Here is a 19136-nt window from a genome sequence, read left to right as displayed (position 1 = left end):
AGGGTGATTATGGCATCAGAGATGAAGACGAATACAAGCAGAAACGACGATAAAGATGAATCCAAAACTCCAGAAGGAAGGAAAACCGAGATGTCTGGGAACTTAAAGAAGATGAGGATGATGAAGATGAGTGATGATGAAGAGGTTATGCATGGGTGGATATGACTCTGTGATCAGAAGGAAGTTGGCAAGAGAGAAACGAAGGAGACAAGAGATTCGAGTTCTGAGGAAGAAAGCGATGAAGATTTGGAGATTTAAGGGTGCTTTATGTTCAAGAGGATTTTATCCTACAATGACTGGCAAAGAAGAAATAGGAGATATAGACCCGAGGCGTGTTAGGCCTGGAGGAAGAGACGACTTTGGGAGAGGTAAGGGAGCTAGAGGAACAGCTCGAGACGCTGAAGATACAGAAGAGACAAGGAGAAAACCTGCGGAGAACATTTTTAATCCCAAGAATTGGAGGAGAAGAAGAATACATTGAGGCAAAGATGCTGAAGAAAAGTAAGAAGATGATGGAAGACGATATTTGGAGGACAGAACTTAAAATATAAGCTTTTGAAGAATCCTGATATGTCAACAACAAAGAACAGGACGAAGAAACTCTGAGAAGTCAATCATACAACTGGTGGAGAAGAGAAGCTTGTGTGATGAAGAATCAGGGTGAACCAAATCAACAATCACTGTTACAGCTTCAACTGAACAATATCAGAGGCAATTATACCAGCCAAGGGGGGACCAGATGCTCCATATCGACCGCCAGTTTCTGGACAGACACAGAATTGGAGAGGGAGAAGAACAAAGAAGAAGGAGGAATATTTCAGCTACACTTTCAGCAACTTTCAGAAGATTGGTATAATTATGGACAGATTGGGTACTTTACCTGTTAATGCAACAAGTCAGGAGGAAGAACAGAGAACATTTTTAAGGAAGATACAGGGGCAATTCAAGATCACCTGTTAGTGCCTAGAAGAGACGAAGGGGGGTGTCCGCTGAGAGCATCGATTAGAGAAGAAGAGAAAATAGCTAACAGTTGAAACAACCTGTCACGGTTCCCTAAGACAGAACCCAGAAGCAGACCAGGACAAGGAGAGTTGAACGAAGGTGAGTGTTTATTACAGATTCAAAAGGTGCAGAATAATCCAGGAGACGGAGCGGGTGGCGGAGATGAGTAGGTGGAGGTGAAGTGGCAGATTAAACGATGGCACGGCAGGGGTTGGGTGAAGGTTCCGGGAGAATGACTGTAGACAGAAAAAAACTGAGGTAAGTACAAGGCAGGTCAACAAGGTGCAAAACAACAAAACTAACGCTAGTACTAAGAGGCTGATACGCTGACAAAACATACTGTTAATGGCTAACGATCCGGCAGGGAATGGATGTTAGACCAGAGCCTAAGAAGGGTGATGATCAGGACCAGGTGTGCAGATTGCTGATGGGATGCAGGTGCGGAAATCAAGAGAGCTCCCCGGAGCGTTCCAGCACCCTCGGGAAACTGGAGATCACGAGCAGAACAACTAGACCACAGACAGGACCCGACTCAGACTGCCGGGATCGTTACAGTACCCCCCTCCGACCAACGCCACCGGGCGGACTCCCGGAGCGCCAGGATGGAGGCGGTAGAAGTCACTGATGAGGTCAGCATCTAGGATCTGTCGCCGCGGAATCCAACTCCTCTCTTCAGGACCATACCCCTCCCAGTCCACGAGATACTGGAAACCCCGGCCCCGCCGTCTGGAATCCATGATGCGTCGCACCGTGTAGGCAGGACCACCTCCGATCATCCGAGGAGGAGGAGGAGGAGGCGGAGGAGGCAACAGAGGACTGAGGAAAACAGGCTTGAGGCAGGAGACATGAAAGGTGGGATGGACTCTGAGCGTCCTCGGGAGCTTGAGTCGAACTGCCACCGGATTGATCACCTTCTCCACCACAAACGGACCAATGAACTGCGGTAACAACTTCCTAGACTCAGTCCGTAAAGGAAGATCCCGTGTGGCCAACCAGACCCTATCTCCGATGGTGTAGGTGGGAAGCGGGGATCCGGCGACGATTCGCCTGGAGCTGATACCGGTCCGAAACTCTAAGGAGTGCCTTTCTGGCCCGATGCCAGGTCCGGTGGCAACGACGAATATGGGCCTGAACAGAAGGCACTGAGAGCTCCTTCTCCTGAGAAGGGAACAAGGGAGGTTGGTAGCCATACAGGCACTGGAAGGGAGACATCCCAGTGGCAGATGTAGGGAGAGTATTGTGGGCATACTCAACCCAAGGCAACTGAGAGACCCAGGAGGTGGGGTTGGAAGAGGCCAGGCAGCGTAGCGTGGATTCCATCTTCTGGTTGGCTCTCTCCGCCTGACCATTAGATTGGGGGTGAAACCCAGATGTGAGACTGACTGTAGCTCCAATGGCCAAACAGAAGGACTTCCAGACAGCAGAGGTAAACTGAGGGCCACGGTCGGAAACGATATCACTGGGCAAACCGTGGACCCTGAAAACCTCCCTAACCAGGATCTCGGACGTCTCCGAGGCAGAGGGAAGCTTGGCAATTGGCACAAAGTGGGCGAACTTGCTGAATCTGTCCACGATAGTCAGAACGACCGTGTTCCCCTCAGAAGCCGGGCAACCCAGTGACAAAGTCCAGGGCCAGATGCGACCATGGTCGCCGGGGAATAGGAAGGGGGTGAAGTAGTCCAGAGCTGGGCCGATTGGTACTCTTATTCTGCGCACACACTGGACAGGCAGCAACATAACCCCGAGTATCCTCGGCCATGGCAGGCCACCAAAAACGTCTGCGAAGAAACGCCATCGTCCGAGCCACGCCAGGGTGACAAGCCATCTTGCTGGCGTGGGACCATTTGAGGACCGCAGGGCCGAACCGACTCAGGCACAAACAACCGACCGGGTGGACCGTTACGGGACCGGGCTGCGTCCGAAGGGCCGCCATCACCTCCTCCTCAATCTTCCACCTAACAGCTCCCACGACGCAGTTCCGGGGGAGAATTGTCTCGGTCTTGGACCCACTCTCCTCCGTCTTGGAGAACATCCGAGACAAGGCGTCCGCCTTGCCGTTCTTAGATCCAGGTCGGAACGTCATGGAAAAATTGAATCGTCCGAAAAACAACGACCACCTGGCCTGACGGGAGTTGAGACGTCTAGCCGATTGCACGTAAGCAAGATTCTTGTGGTCAGTCCAGACAATAAACGGTTGCTCCGCCCCCTCCAACCAGTGGCGCCACTCCTCCAAGGCGAGTTTCACCGCGAGAAGCTCCCGGTTACCCACATCGTAATTCCTCTCCGCAGGCGAAAGGCGACGAGAGTAGTAGGCGCAGGGATGGAGTTTACTGTCCGTGGAGCATCGCTGCGACAGGATGGCGCCAACTCCCACATCAGACGCGTCCACTTCAACGACGAACTGACGGGCCGTGTCCGGTTGAGAGAGAATCGGTGCATTGGTGAATCGCCTCTTCAAATCCAGAAACGCTCGATCCGCCTCCGGATTCCACTTGAAGCTCCTGATACTGGAAGTCAAGGCAGTTAACGGAGCGGCCACACGGCTGTAATCCCGGATGAATCTGCGGTAGAAATTCGCAAACCCCAAAAATCTCTGGAGCTGCAATCTCGTACCGGGCTGGGCCCATTCCAGAACCGCTCTAACCTTCTCCCTGGTCCATCCTAATCTCTCCCCTGGAGATGATGTACCCGAGAAAGGATGTTGTGTGGGCGTGAAACTCGCACTTCTCGGCCTTCACGAACAGGCGATTCTCCAACAATCGCTGCAGAACCTGCCGGACATGCTGGACGTGGTCGGAAGGTTCCTTCGAGAAGATCAGAATGTCATCCAGATAAACAAACACAAAGAGACCGATCATATCTCTCAGGACGTCGTTCACCATACTCTGGAATACCGCTGGAGCATTGGTCAGTCCAAACGGCATCACCTGATACTCGAAGTGACCCATCGGTGTATTGAAACCCGTCAACCACTCGTCTCCCTCTCTGATCCGGACCATGTGATACGCATTGCGTAGGTCTAGCTTGGTGAACACCGTAGCACCCTGTAAGGAGTCGAAGGCAGAACTCATCAAGGGCAGGGGATACTTGTTCTTGACCGTGATGTCATTCAACCCCCGATAATCAATACACGGTCGAAGAGAGCCATCCTTCTTACCCACAAAGAAGAATCCTGCCCCCAGGGGGTGATGACGAGGGACGAACGAGACCAGCCGCTAGGGACTCCTTGATGTAGGTCTCCAAAGCCTCACGTTCAGGTCGGGAGATACTGTATAACCTTCCCTTGGGGTAGACAGCTCCAGGGAACAGGTTGATGGCACAATCATATGGTCGGTGGGGAGGGAGTGACAGAGCCTTCTGCTTACTGAACACTTCCCCCAAATCGTGATATGTCTCGGGAACCAGGGACAAATCTGGGGGGTTTAGCCTCAATCACCTGACTGGGAACCGAATGGGGACAGGCAGTCTTGAGACAGTTAGCATGACAATCAAGGCTCCAACTCGTTACCTTGCCCGTCACCCAATCGAACGTGGGATTGTGTTCCTTCAGCCAGGGGTATCCAAGGACCAGAGGAACATGGGAAGACGGCAGAATGAAGAATGAAATCATCTCCGAATGATTCCCCGACAACAGCATCTTAACCGGTTCAGTCCTCATCGTGATACGTGCCAGACTACTGCCGTTCAGAGTGGTCGCTTCAATGGCTTCCGGCAATTGCTCCTTGAAAGCCCCAGCTGTTCCACCAACTCGGCATCAAGAAAGCTTCCATCGGCACCTGAATCGACAAAAGCGTTAATCGCTAAGCTCTGATTCCTGTTCACAAGGGTAGCCGGGAAACGGGGTCTGACAGAGGTACTGAGAGGTTGAAACTGGCTCGCTAAAAGTCCTCCCAACTTTAGCGAGCCGGGCAGTTTGACGACCGCCGGGAACAAGTGGAGATGTAATGTCCCGAGCTACCACAGTAGAGGCAACAGTTGGTCTTACGTCTATGTTGACGCTCCTCCTTGGTTAACCCGTGCCGCCCCCACTTGCATGGGTTCAGAATCGGGGAGAGAACCTCTCCACTAATCCTTTGTGGTGGAGAATGATCGACGTGTTCTGGTCCACCACCCGACCCGACTGGGAACTGAGAAGCTGATCGATTGGACGGACCCCATTGCTTCTCCCTCCTTCGCTCTCGGACTCGATTATCCACCCGAATAGACAAGGCTACCAAGCTGTCCAGGTCACTAGGCTCCGGATAGGAGATCAACTCATCCTTGAGCTGCTCCGACAGACCCTGGTAAAAGGCCGCTTGCAGAGACTCCTCATTCCACCCACTCTCCACAGCCAACGTCTTGAACTCGATCACGAAGTCGGCCACGCTGCGAGTTCCTTGGCGAAGCGAAAACAGGCGCCTAGCTGCGTCCCCTCCCTCGGACGGAATGGTCGAAGAGCTTCCTCATCTCGGCCGTGAACCCCTGGTATGAAGCCATGCAGGGATCCTGTCGTTCCCAAACGGCTGAAGCCCACTCCAGCGCTCGACCACGCAGCAACTCAATCACAAAGGCTATCCTAGCCTTGTCTGTGGCATAAGAGTAGGGCTGTAGATCGAACACTAATCCACACTGCATAAGGAAGGAACGGCATCTTCCCAGCTCCCCCTCATATTTATCCGGCGTCGGAACCTTGGGCTCACGGAAGGACACAGCTCCAGAAGCGGCAGGCGAGATGGGTGAAACCGGTAGTGGATCCTCCACCGAAACTCGCGTTGGTTCTGGACCTCCGTCAGACCGGTAGAAAGGTTCCGAACTGACAACGCGATCTCCTGTAGTGCCGTGCTATGTTGTCCCAACATCTTCTCCTGATGGGAAATGGCATGGCGAACAGAGTCCAGATCCGCTGGGTTCATTAATGGCCGGATCGTTCTGTCACGGTTCCCTAAGACAGAACCCAGAAGCAGACCAGGACAAGGAGAGTTGAACGAAGGTGAGTGTTTATTACAGATTCAAAAGGTGCAGAATAATCCAGGAGACGGAGCGGGTGGCGGAGATGAGTAGGTGGAGGTGAAGTGGCAGATTAAACGATGGCACGGCAGGGGTTGGGTGAAGGTTCCGGGAGAATGACTGTAGACAGAAAAAAACTGAGGTAAGTACAAGGCAGGTCAACAAGGTGCAAAACAACAAAACTAACGCTAGTACTAAGAGGCTGATACGCTGACAAAACATACTGTTAATGGCTAACGATCCGGCAGGGAATGGATGTTAGACCAGAGCCTAAGAAGGGTGATGATCAGGACCAGGTGTGCAGATTGCTGATGGGATGCAGGTGCGGAAATCAAGAGAGCTCCCCGGAGCGTTCCAGCACCCTCGGGAAACTGGAGATCACGAGCAGAACAACTAGACCACAGACAGGACCCGACTCAGACTGCCGGGATCGTTACACAACCGGCCATTAGAAGTGATAGTGAATAGGGGAAAAACTTATTTGGGTTCAGCCTAAAGAGGTTAAACATCTCACTAATTGATAACGAATTAGGATAGGGATTTGAGGTAGTAAAACAGTTACTTACTCTTAAAATACTAATATTAGAAGATACTGTTATGGCAGTGTTGGGAAGAGATGTATTGTTTAAATTGAAGTTTACAATAAGATGTACACTAGACGACTGGGTTTTTGGGAATCATTTGTTTAAAAAAAAAAAGATAATATCATAGGAAGGATGATAATCTATTGTTCTGTCTATTAGACACTGTCTGGGAAAATAAAGTTAAAAGGGGTGACTGTTTATTCTGGGTGACATTCTTACACTAAGAGATTTCAGGCTAGGCTAAAAGGTGTTTAGTCGTTTTGCCAAGTCTGTGTGTAATGAGTCAGAAGCAGGTGGGGAACTTTCCCAATCACATATTCTACAAATTTGGTGGTAAGGGATTTTGTGAAAATCAGGGGAAAAGGTTTTAAATGTTATGAGAGAAAAGATTAGATTAAAATAAGTTAGGAGTAGATTAGGGTTGAAAGAACTCTGAGACAGTAAGCTAAGTTTCAAAGTTAGTAGTAAGACAGAGAGAGAACAGTGAGGAAGGACATTTTAAAGTTTAGTGGGAAGATAGGGTAGGAGTTTAGATCGGTTAGGAGCAGATGCATTGAGAAAGTATGTGTTGCTGAATGATAAGAGAAGATTGAGGGTGATTGAGTATCTATATTTACAGTTCCCAGCAGGGAGATCAAGGTAATTATGGGTGTATTTTGTGTAATCAAAAGTTTGAAAGTCAGGGATTTAGAGAAAGGACTGAGATTTGGGGAAAAAGTGACACTAGTGGTGATAGATGGAAGGACAAGCAAAGACAACTTTTATATTGGGGGAAAAACTAGGAGTAACTAAGGACATTCACACTTCAGTCTATTATAACAACAGTGAGAAGCAAGTTAACTCTTTCAACATTGATAGGTATTAAAGTCATAAATATATCGCATTTGATTATAAGGGAACCAATACAGCACCAATTTTAGGGGGAAAAATACTTATTAGGGTTTAGGATGGGGACGTTTCTCCCATATGGAGAGATAATTATGGAGAATAAGTATTGTTATCAGGACCAGGAGTAAAAGGAGGTATAGTTTAGAAGAGGGTTAGGAGTGACTGTTCACTTATGTTGCGTAATGTTACAGAGAAAGGTCAGGGAGAATATGTGTACTTATCTAGTGCAAGCATTAGAATTTGTTCCGGTTAAGAATTATTGGTTAAAGGGCTATGTAATTCATAAAGTAACGCTTATAATGGAAGAGTTAAGGTTTGTAGCCTCCACAGTCACCAAAGGAGGTCAGGAAGAGTAGATTACAGTCACTCCAACAGTAGATAATACACAGAGGATAATGGGAACTTTTGCATTAGAAGTAATTAGGGTTGATACAGCAACTAAATCAACTACTTTAATGGTAACTTTGGAAGGGATTAATGATACGATGTAGGGAGTATGGCATCGACAACAACTGTTCTGAAATTAAAGGGGGTTAGCAAGAAGGACTCAGGGGTTTAGGTTACGGATGGAGAGTGCTGTCAATGATAGTACGAATAGGGTTAAAATAGGAGAACAGAGAGTAGTAGAGAGAATATAGATTCATCATGAAAGGACAGGATGAGATCTTTGATTTTGATGACAGACAGGGAGAGGTATCTGATCAGTACCGCTCGTTCTTCTGTTGTGGAAATTAGAGATAGATTAACTCATTCTGTAAGATCAGTGAGGAATCTTGAAGGTCCATGTCTGTTGAGGATTCCAGCACCAGACATGTTAGACGGTCGCGCGGCCTCTATCAGGTGTGGTTCAGTCTTATGATTTGTCATGACTGTGGTATCAGCAACAGTCATTGACAGATAGAATAATGTCGTTGTCAGAACAGTGGTTTAAGCCTAGGGTTAGGTGGAATTGGGTTAAGTGAATTAATATGGGAATTGTTAAATGGGAAAGGAAAGGCAGGTAACAACGGAACCCTGAAGTATTCAGGTGAAACATTGAGGGCTAAAAGTTGTTTTATAAAATATAGGATATAAGGGTATGTTTATGGGAATATCAGATTGGGATGTTATATGATAACTTTGGATTAGCATGAACATAAGGTTAGAGATGACAAATATAATGTAATTTTAATATACCAGGTAGTAAGAAGAGTAGGACTTTGATGGTTAAACGATTAGCTTTTGACTGACAATGTGACTATGGGGAATTTTAGAGATATTTAGGGGTTTGGGGGTGATAAAGCATATATATACTTATATTAGGGATGGACAGGATTTGGTTACATGTCAACGTTGAAGCTTCCATATGAGGTTTTACCATTATAAGAGGGATAGCATTGGACACAGCTAAATCTAGGGTTAAAAGGGTGACATGGCGACATGTCATAGTCTTCAAGCCTATCATTGAAGAATAAGTCTAAGGGAGAAGGGGGGACTTTATTCATGGTATGGTGTAACATTTGGGAAGATCATATTGATAAATATTAGTTAGACTTTGAGTCCAGATAGTTCAGATAATATTGGGGTTATAGATGCATTATAAGGGATGCATTTGGAAGACTTGGTTGCAAGATCAATTAGGCCAGTAGGGGCAGTGATGGGTTAATGACAGCTTTGATAGCACTGTGTAATATGTTACTGACTTTTGAGGAAGCTATGAGATTGAAATAGGTTGGAGAATGATGCCGGTGTTGACTGTTCCGGATCTGGACGAAGACGGACGAGGGGGTCTAGATGGACTACTGAATGGATAAATATCCTTTTTGATTATTTGATCATTTTATTTTTATTGTTTCAAGGAAAACATTTTTTTTTTTTTGTATGATTTTAGAATGATTTTATGAATCAAGGGGGGGATAGGTTAATGTGATTCATACATCATTTATATGTCATTTTTATATTCTTAAATTGATGTTGAGGTTTAATTTGAAAATGTTGTTTTGCAAAAGATACTGTTTGGTCTTTTATTTTCTTCCAGAAGCATTTGGGAGAACATGTGGAGATTGAAATATGAAGGGACAATATGAAGGGACAATATGACTGGAGGAGATGAAACAAGGAGGGTGTGGAAAGGTTCCGATTCCATCATCAACGATGCAGTGGAAGTCGAGACTACGGAGGAGACTACGGAGGTCGAGACTACGGAGGAGAGGAAGTGTAGTGGACTACATTCCAGTGTCTGCAATGAAATATAGACATATTTGATGTGTAATACATAATTGTGTCATATTCTTAGGTATTGATTTTGGTAGAATGATGTTTGATGTTATTGACTACATGTAAGGATCTTAGATGTTTTTGTTTATTTCGGTGAATGTTTAGGGACAGAGAGGCTAGGAAGGGAGAGTTTCATTGTCCGGTCCTATGGGTTGACCAGCCGTACAATGGATGTTTATGGATAGGATTTTGTTTGCAGGGCCTTACATGTGTATTTAGTTGCATCATAGTTTCAAAATGCATTTACATGGTTTATGAGGTTATCTGGAGTACCGACGGTGGTTGCCTGGGGCAGAGGGACCGTGAGAGAATTTTACTGTCTTGATTGATATGGATGGATGGCTGCTGGACAGTTTTTCGCTCTTACACTCCATAGAGATTTCTTCATATGTCATAGTAATGTATTCATACTTCATAAACAGTTGTTTATATTTCATAGTAATGTATTTACACTCCATAGAGATTACTTCATAAAGATAGTAATGTATTCCCACTTCATAAACAGTTATTGCATAAGAAGGAATTTACGCTCTAGAGAAGAATGTTTTGGTTTAATGTTAAAGATACTCAATGAGATAAATTGTTACTTGTTATAATCTTATTCTGTTTGGTTTCGAGACGTTTAGGTTGTCTCGAAAGGGGGGAATGTAGTGTATTGACAATATGATGGTGTTAAAGGTTTTTAGATGGAACTGAAAGAATGTTGGTTGTTCAGGCCAGAGGGGGGATGTTTTATGATGTTATTTGAAATGTGCCGCTTGGAGGGTGACGCCCGAGGGGAGACTGGTGATTGGCCAGAAGAGGGGGTAACCCTTATTTTGGTATTGTCTATATAAGAAGGGTTTTAGACAATAAACCCCAGAGCAGCCATTATAATTGGGGGACACTGCTCTCCAGACCTCGCGAGTCTGTCACCCCTGCTGAAGCTTGTGATCTGAATAAACCTTATGATCAATGTTCAGTATGAGCAGACTCCTTTTTGTTGACAGCAATAATTGCCACCATTCATCATATACGACACTTCCATTGCACCAGGGAATTATCCAAAAATGGATACGATTACTGAATGCTCCAATGATGTCTTGGTTCAGTTTGCCGAATCTGCACATATTTACAGGATTATTGACAGTGGCCACTGTATGCGGTGGGTTTTCTGGAATCATAGCGGCAGCCCTTCTGTATGTGTTTTGCCTGAAGCCTATGCTTCCAACTCGACAAGTAAGTTAGTAAAGGTGATTATTATTAGTTTGTGTTATAACACGGTGGTTGAAATGGCCAAATACTGCATGACTGCACTGAGAATAATAACAGCAATATTCAATAACAGTGCAGTCATATAAGCGCACTATTTGGCAAGCATCCACATAATATTAACACTATTTCAACCAATGCGTTGTAACTGTTTAACAACTTAAAGTCTGTAGTAGTCCTTTTGAATACACCCCATATTCATATAACCGATGCACTGATAGTTGAACAGCCCTAACTATCTTCCTTTTGTTTCCACAAGGGCTATGATGCCAGAAGACTGTTTGAGGGAGACGACCAGGATAGGGAGAATAACCAAAGTGACTGTGTCAGCAACAGAAAGAAGGGCGTCCAAAGTGCCACTACCAATGAAAAAGTAAATATTATGTATTTTAGTTATAGATATAGAATATTTTAGCACTATAAATGTGCTCTAGTGTGATAGATATATTGCAAGGTAGGTACAGTGTTGTGTTGTGTTCATCACTGATTGTCTAGTACAGTATCCATGATTCGTATCATTGATTGGACAGTCTATTTTGTGATGCTGCATGTTGAGATAAACGCCAGCTTCAACTGAGAACAAGTGGTTGTTGTTTAAAAAAACAAACATAACATACAGTATGTGTAAATAAAAGCTGATTTGGCTTTCATTAACATTCACCCAATTTTCCATAACAATTCACTGTGTTTATTCATTTACCAGGAAAAGAAGCAGCCACCCATGAACAGCAATGTGGCTGCTTTTGCATCACGGGCCCATCAACCAGAAATACAGAGTAAGATCCTTTTTCTGTTTATATTACAGACTTCATACCACAGAAGCTTTAAAATGTTCTAACCAAATCTATCCAGATTGGAACCCTAATTGGAATGTAATTTTGCCTTCATTCCAAGAGCATGGGATGGGGTTAAAGGGATAGTTCAGCACAAATACATATTTCAATATTTCTTCCCTTCCCTTGAAAGCAGTCTATGGCGGAACTTTCCATTTAAAGACCACATTTTAGGACTGAAAACATCTGGCAAACTTTGACTTTGATGTGAACTGTCCCTTTAATGTCAATTCCCAACGACAGCCCTTAGCGGATGGAGCCTCCAACCCATCGCTGCACAAGCACTACAAGCTTCCTGTCCTCCCCAATGGAGAGTCCTCGACGGACTCTATCGGAGAGTCACTGAGCCAGGACCAGGACAATGCTGACAGCAGCCAGTTCATCTCCTCGCTGGTCCCCAAGAGCCTCTAGAACGAGAGTTTCATCCGGGTGGCCCAGTACCCGCACATGCTCTCTCAGACAGGGTGAGCTGATGTGGGATAGATATTCAGTTAAAGGGATAGTTCAGAGAAATTACATATTAAGATGTGTGTTTCCTTGCCTTGAAATCAGTCTACACTCTTAGAAAAAAGGGATCCAAAAAGGTTATTCGGCTATCCACATGGGATAACTCTTTTGGGTTCCATGTAGATCCCTCTGTTGAAAGGGTTCTACATTGAACCCAAAAGGGTTCTACCTGGAACCCAAAAGGGTTCTACAAAGGTTTCTCCCTTGGGGTGTATACGAGTGTATAGACAATCCTCACTTTAATTTAGATAAACTATCCCTTGGACTGGATCATCAAAGTTGTAGCTGTGTATGATGATGTCATATTTCTGAGTGCCTTTAATGCATTCTACTGTAAATACAAGCTGTGTTTCTAGTGTAGCTGTTCTCATTGTAGTTTTGAGGGCAGGATCAGCCTGTACTGTCTGGCTCTGCAGGACGTGCAGCAACACTGTTCACAGGTCCTGGAGGAGAAATGTGTGGTGGGTGACCTCTTTCTTTCATCACACACTAGCAAACCATTCATAATGCCAACTGTTCATAATACCACTGGTCTGTTGTGATAAAGCTCTTAAAAGAAAAGGAGAAAAAAAACGTGAATGGACTACCTACATGTGTATTTATCCTACTGTTTTTACCAAACTAAGCCAAATGTTCATAATGCACTATGAATGCACTTATAGTGCCTATTATCTCCCCATATAGCATTATAAGACTTGAAATAAGTGCATTTCTATCGATAATACGACGACAGTACTAGTTTGCTATGTAATGTTGTGTCAAATGTTGGTGGGTCAAAATCTCAAGAAGATATCTCCCTTACTTCTCCTGTTTCCTTGCTGTAGCTCTTTTCCAAATTCTCAGAATTATACTCAGCGGTCGGTTTCCCAAGGATAAAAAGGATTCCGAGTTTTACATCAATGTTCTTCTCCTGCAGGAAAAGGTAGGAAGAAATCTCTCAAAATCCTGATATATGCATACATTCTGAAGTTAGGATTGGCTCTTTAGTGATATTTCTCTATCTCTTGTCATTGTAGGAACTGGATGCATTGAAGAAAGAACTGTCAGCCAGCCTATTTGCCTTTGAGAGAAACACAGATCTAAGTTCAGACGCTTGTACCCTGGAGGAGACTGAAAGAACCCAGAAAGACCTATTGGAGCATGGCCTTCAAATGGTACCCAAGTAGACTAGCACAATCAAACCTTTCAACCCCGCATAGTATGTCATTCACATTATAGAAATTGAATCGCCAAATCTGAACCATATTATCTGCTCAGGCAAAGTAAGATATAATTTCAATGACAATGCAATTGCCATTTTGAGGGAGGTGGGGGGTGGGGGGGGATTAAGTTTATGGGGAAACATAAAGATATATTGACGTTTGTGGGGAAACTTTAAGTAATGTATGTGTCTCTCTATAGACAAAGGGCTTTAGCAAACAGGTGGAGGCCTTCTGCCAGAGCCTCCTGGGCAGGTCCAGTATTCTCCCCATGATGTTATCCACACCCTCATCCACTGTCTCCTATTGGTGGAAAACCAGTTGAATGAGACTCAGGCCACAGACATGAAGGTGAGATACTGTAAGAATGAGGCAAAATAAGGGAGAAACATAATCTCTACTCAATACATTTCTATCTGGACGTTCTGTAACATTGCAGTCTTCTGAACATGCCCCAGCTTTCACGCATCATGGGTCGTATTCATTAGGTACCAAACGGAAGGAAATGGACTGAAACAGGGAGGTACTACCCTGGACAGTTTTTAATACTGTATTTCTGTTTGTTTGACCTGCTCTAGGTATGGCATACACTTATCCAGTATTTTAGGCTTCTCAGATCTAGCTACACAAGTCAAATCAAATTCAATCAAATGTATTCATAAAGTCCTTTTTACATCAGCAGTTGTCAGAAAGTGCTTATACAGTAACCCGAACTAGACCCCAAAGACTTGGCTAAACAAAAGCAATGCCAAGGGGGTAAGGGTTGTTTCTAGATCCATATCTCCCACCGGCTCTCTCAGAGGACCCAGGAGAAGCTGCTGTGGTGGGAGGAGCTGAGGGGTGTGCTGCGGGCCAAGCTGGCCCTGCTCCGGCAGGAGGCTTCCCTCAGACAGGGCCTATTGGCCCGGGTCCTGGAGCAGCTGACCAGTGACGGACACCTGACCTTCACCACCATGGAGAAGACACTGGTCGAGCTGCAAGCTTCCCTGACCGAGGGGCTCCAGCACTGCAGTGAAGGTGACTCATGACACAGACACAGATGCATGCACGCAGGAGCATGCACATACACAGATGCAAATGCACATACACACACACACACGCACCCAGGTACACACACACACACACACACACACACACACATGTTCTTAGTTAATCTATAAGGGCACTGCTAAGCGGGGGATTCCTGACACATATTATTGTTCCCGTGGGCCACCAGCTCCAAATAGCCAACTGGTGTGTGTTTTTAACAAAAGAGTGACCTCCTTGAATTCACTATCAGGTCAAATATTGGCCAGTAGATTAGCATTCTAGTTCATGTGAAATCAGTACTGAGAGGGTAGAATTTGGAATATGGCGTCATAATGACGTCTTTGCAACCAGTTATGCCCACTGGGAAGTTGTGTAATTCTGTAATACCCTGCTGGACGTCCCTCCTGAGGAATATGGTGGCAATCTTTCAGTATTATGTGGCCTAGTTTCTCATCTTAAATGAACTGGTTTCTTAAAATACCCCTTCACCATTGCTAAAAAGATTGAATCAAATAAATGTATAAAAGTCTCAAGTGATTAGTCTTTGAGTGCACTATTATTGACCAATGCAAACCACAATCAAATATAATTGTATGGTTATCCAGTTTTAATATAATTCCATTTGTAGTAATGTAATTTACTACTAACTATAAATGGTAAGCGCATAATGATACACAGAATAATTAAGTGAATTGTGTTAAACTGGTCATATTCTGTGCCAAATCAGGAACTTAGGGAAGTACCATTGTAATCAAAACTACATGTAACTTCATTTTGGATACAGAATGCAGGATAAAGACCAAGGAGCTTGTGTATGAAAAGTGCAAGAAGATCGACTCCAAGAAGAAGAAGCTCTTGAGGACTCAAGCGAAGGAGAGAAGCCGTGTCCTGGATTCTGCACAGACTCACAATGACCCACAGGAATTTGTGAAGGTCAATATCTCTCTTTTAGTAGGCTCATTCGTTCCCTGTCATGTGTCCAGTGCCACAACAATAGTAGTAGTAACGGTACTGCTAAACTACTTCTCACATTGGTCTATTTACTCACTTCAACATAAAGTCTACTTTGGATAAGTGCAAACTCTGTTTTAGTCTATTATAGTTATCCAGTCTCATTACATTGCGTTGTTAATTGCTCCTGATAACTGCATGCTCCTGTTTAACAGTTCAATTCTCTTCTCCAGTTCTATCAAGAGCTTCTTCTTAGACAGAAGAAGCAGAGCAGTGACTTGGAGCTGCAGCAGGATGGTAGAGTGGCAGAGGCAGTGTGTGATCTTTGGAGGGTAGGTTGTAATTAATGGTACACTACATGACCAAAGGTATGTGGACACCTGCTCGTCGAACATCTAATTCCAAAATCATGGGTATTAATATGGAGTTGGTCTCCCTTTGCTGCTATAACAGCCTCCACTCTTCTGAGAAGGCTTTCCACTAGATGTTGGAACATTGCTGCTGGGACTTGCTTCCATTCAGCCACAAGAGCATTAGTGAGGTCAGGCACTGATGTTAGTGATTAGGCCTGGCTCGCAGTTGGCATTCGAATTCATCCCAAAGGTGTTTGATGGCGTTGATGTCAGGGCTCTGTGCAGGCCGGTCAAGTTCTTCCACACCAATCTCGACAAACCATTTCTGTATGGACCTCGCTTTGTGCACGGGGGCATTGTCATGCTGAAACAGGAAAGGACATTCCCCAAACTGTTGCCACAAAGTTGGAAGCACAGAATAATCTAGAATGTCATTGTATGCTGTAGCGTTAAGATTTCCCTTCACTGGAACTAAGGGGCCTAACCCGAACCATGAAAAACAGCCCCAGACCATTATTCCTCGTCCACCAAACTTTACAGTTGGCACTATGCATTGGGGCAGATAGCGTTCTCCTGGCATCCGCCAAACCCAGATTCGTCCGTCGGACTGCCAGATGGTGAAGCGCCAGAGAATACATTTCCACTGCTCCAGAGTCCAATGGCGGTGAGCTTTACACCACTCCAGCCGACGCTTGGCATTGCGCATTGTGATCTTAGGCTTGTGTGCGGCTGCTCGGCCATGGAAACCCATTTCATGAAGCTCCCGACGAACAGTTCTTGTGCTGACGTTGCTTCCAGAGGCAGTTTGGAACTCGGTAGTGAGTGTTGCAACAGAGGACAGACGATTTTTACGCGCTATGCGCTTCAGCACTCGGCAGTCCCGTTCTGTGAGCTTGTGTGGCCTACCACTTCTCGGCTGAGCCGTTGTTGCTCCTAGACGTTTCCACTTCACAATAACAGCTATTACAGTTGACCTGGGCAGCTCTAGCAGGGCAGAAATTTGAGGAACTGACTTGTTGGAAAGGTGGCATCCTATGACGGTGCTTCGTTGAACGTCACTGAGCTCTTCAGTAAGGCCATTCTACTGCCAATGTTTGTCTATTTAGATTGCATGGCTGTGTGCTCGATTTTATACACCTGTCAGCAACGGGTGTGGCTGAAATAGCAAAATCTACTAATTTGAAGGGGTGTCCACATACTTTTGTATATATAGTGTATTTCGTGTACCACCCACCTATTTAAATAAAAAATAAATAAATAAATGCCATTTAGCAGACGCTTTTATCCAAAGCGACTTACAGTCATGCGTGCATACATTTTTGTGTATGGGTGGTCCCGGGGATCGAACCCACTACCTTGGCGTTACAAGCGCCGTGCTCTACCAGTTGAGCCTATTGTATGTGTTTTGTATTCTTTCCTTCATTCTACCTGGTCAAAGAGACTGAGGAGTCCCCTGGTTTTTGTCTATTGATATATCCTAGCCAATAGCCCTAAGCAATCAGCATTCACCTTGTAGCACTGGTCTTTCTAATTTATCATGGTATATCACCCATGCTTTTGTATCTCCAGAGGCATCATGCCAGCTGGTCCAAGAGGTTGGGAGAGCTAGCCAAAGATCTCTTCCTAACTGCTCTCCCTGCTCAGTCCCAGTTGTCCACAGACCAGAGTCAGAGGCTATGGCTGGATCAAGATGGTGAACTGGTTGCACTGCTGCAGCAGGCAGAGGCCAATACCAAAAGGCAACTGGAGGGCCTACGGGCTCAGCTGGAACAAGATGGACAGGTAGGCATACATACTTAGAAATAGAGCTGACTCGATTTCTTAGTTAACCTGACAGACATAATCTCTAATCAATACATTTCTATCTGGACATTATGTAATGTTGCAGTCTTCTGAACAGGCCCCAGGTTTCACTCATCATGGGTCATATTCATTAGCTACCAAATGGAAGAAAATGGACTGAAACAGGGCGGGACTACCTGGACTTGTCCAATAAGAACCACTTGTTTTTTGCTTTCCGTTATAAAAAGTTGTGCTACGGTGTGCCTTAATGAATACACCCCTGTTTTTAATACTGTATTTCTGTTTGTTTGACCCACTCTAGGTATGGTGTGAAGAGGCGGTCCTGGTCCTGGCCTGCCTCAGACACCTAGGTGAACAGCAGTTAAAGATCCTCAGAGGCATGGTGGTCAGACAGAGCTACGTGCTGAACAGGTGAACAAGGGAGACACATCAATCCATGCTTTTGCCTGGCAGATGTGCCAAAGTGTATAATAGAATATTCATCATTGACAACAATGGATTTAATACAGTATGTTTCAATGGGTTTAATGTTCACAATATGATTCAGTGTGTTTGAAATCAATGACAAGATATGCATTCGGACATATTGACCTATCACTATTCTGTTTTATTTGATTCTATTCTGTTCTATTCTATCCCAGCCACGTGGGGATGTTGATCATGAAAAAACAGCACCTACTGCTGGCAGCGGTGCAGAGGCACTTTGTGGCCAGACACTTCTGTCTGAGGGTCCTGAAGGAGATGAGACTGTCCAAGCTCAAGGTGCTGTCTCAGAGTGACTTCAGCGCCCTGCTGGCTCTAGTGAATCAGACCCAGCCCACAGTCAGCCCAACAATGACCAAAGCCCAGCATCAGGTCCAGTAACACTTTCACTTACAATTGCAACAATAATAAACTATACTGAACAAAAATATGAACTCAACATGTAAAGTGTTGGTCCCATGTTTCATGAGCTGAAATAAAAGGATTCTATTATAAACTGGGTGGTTCGAGCCCTGAATGTTGATTGGCTGACAGCCATGGTATATCAGAGTATACCACGGGTATGACAAAACATTTATTTTTACTGCTCTAATTATGTTGGTAATCAGTTTATAATAGCAATAAGGCATCTCGGGGGTTTGTGCTATATGGCAAATATACCACGGCTAAGGGCTGTATCCAGGCACTCAGCGTTGCGTCGTGTGTAAGAACAGCCCTTAGCCGTGGTATATTGGCCATATACAACACCCCCTCAGGCCTTATTGCTTAATTCTACTCTACTCTATTTGAGTTGAATGGGGGCATTTCATGCAGACAGAACAGGTACACCTTGTCTGTTAGGGCTAAATTCAAACTAGAGATACTATGGCCTTTTCTCAATTGCTCAAAACTCAATGGATGAGAAAGCCAGAGGTCCCTCCCCTCTGACCTCCTCCAATGGGTTTTGAGAAGGAGACGAGGAGAGAGGACACAAGGAGTATGCAATTGAGAAAAGGCCACTGTATGCGTAAC

At 45.1% G+C, this 19136-nt stretch overlaps 1 pseudogene; it reads left to right on the top strand.

Annotated features, from left to right (window-relative positions):
• Window positions 1–10765: 10765 nt before the first annotated feature.
• On the top strand, window positions 10766–18506 carry LOC121578443 (annotated as a pseudogene).
• Window positions 18507–19136: the final 630 nt, after the last annotated feature.

This window comes from Coregonus clupeaformis, chromosome 12, assembly GCF_020615455.1.
Source record: "Coregonus clupeaformis isolate EN_2021a chromosome 12, ASM2061545v1, whole genome shotgun sequence".
Classification (NCBI taxonomy): domain Eukaryota; kingdom Metazoa; phylum Chordata; class Actinopteri; order Salmoniformes; family Salmonidae; genus Coregonus; species Coregonus clupeaformis.
This window is presented reverse-complemented; position numbering and strand designations above follow the sequence as displayed.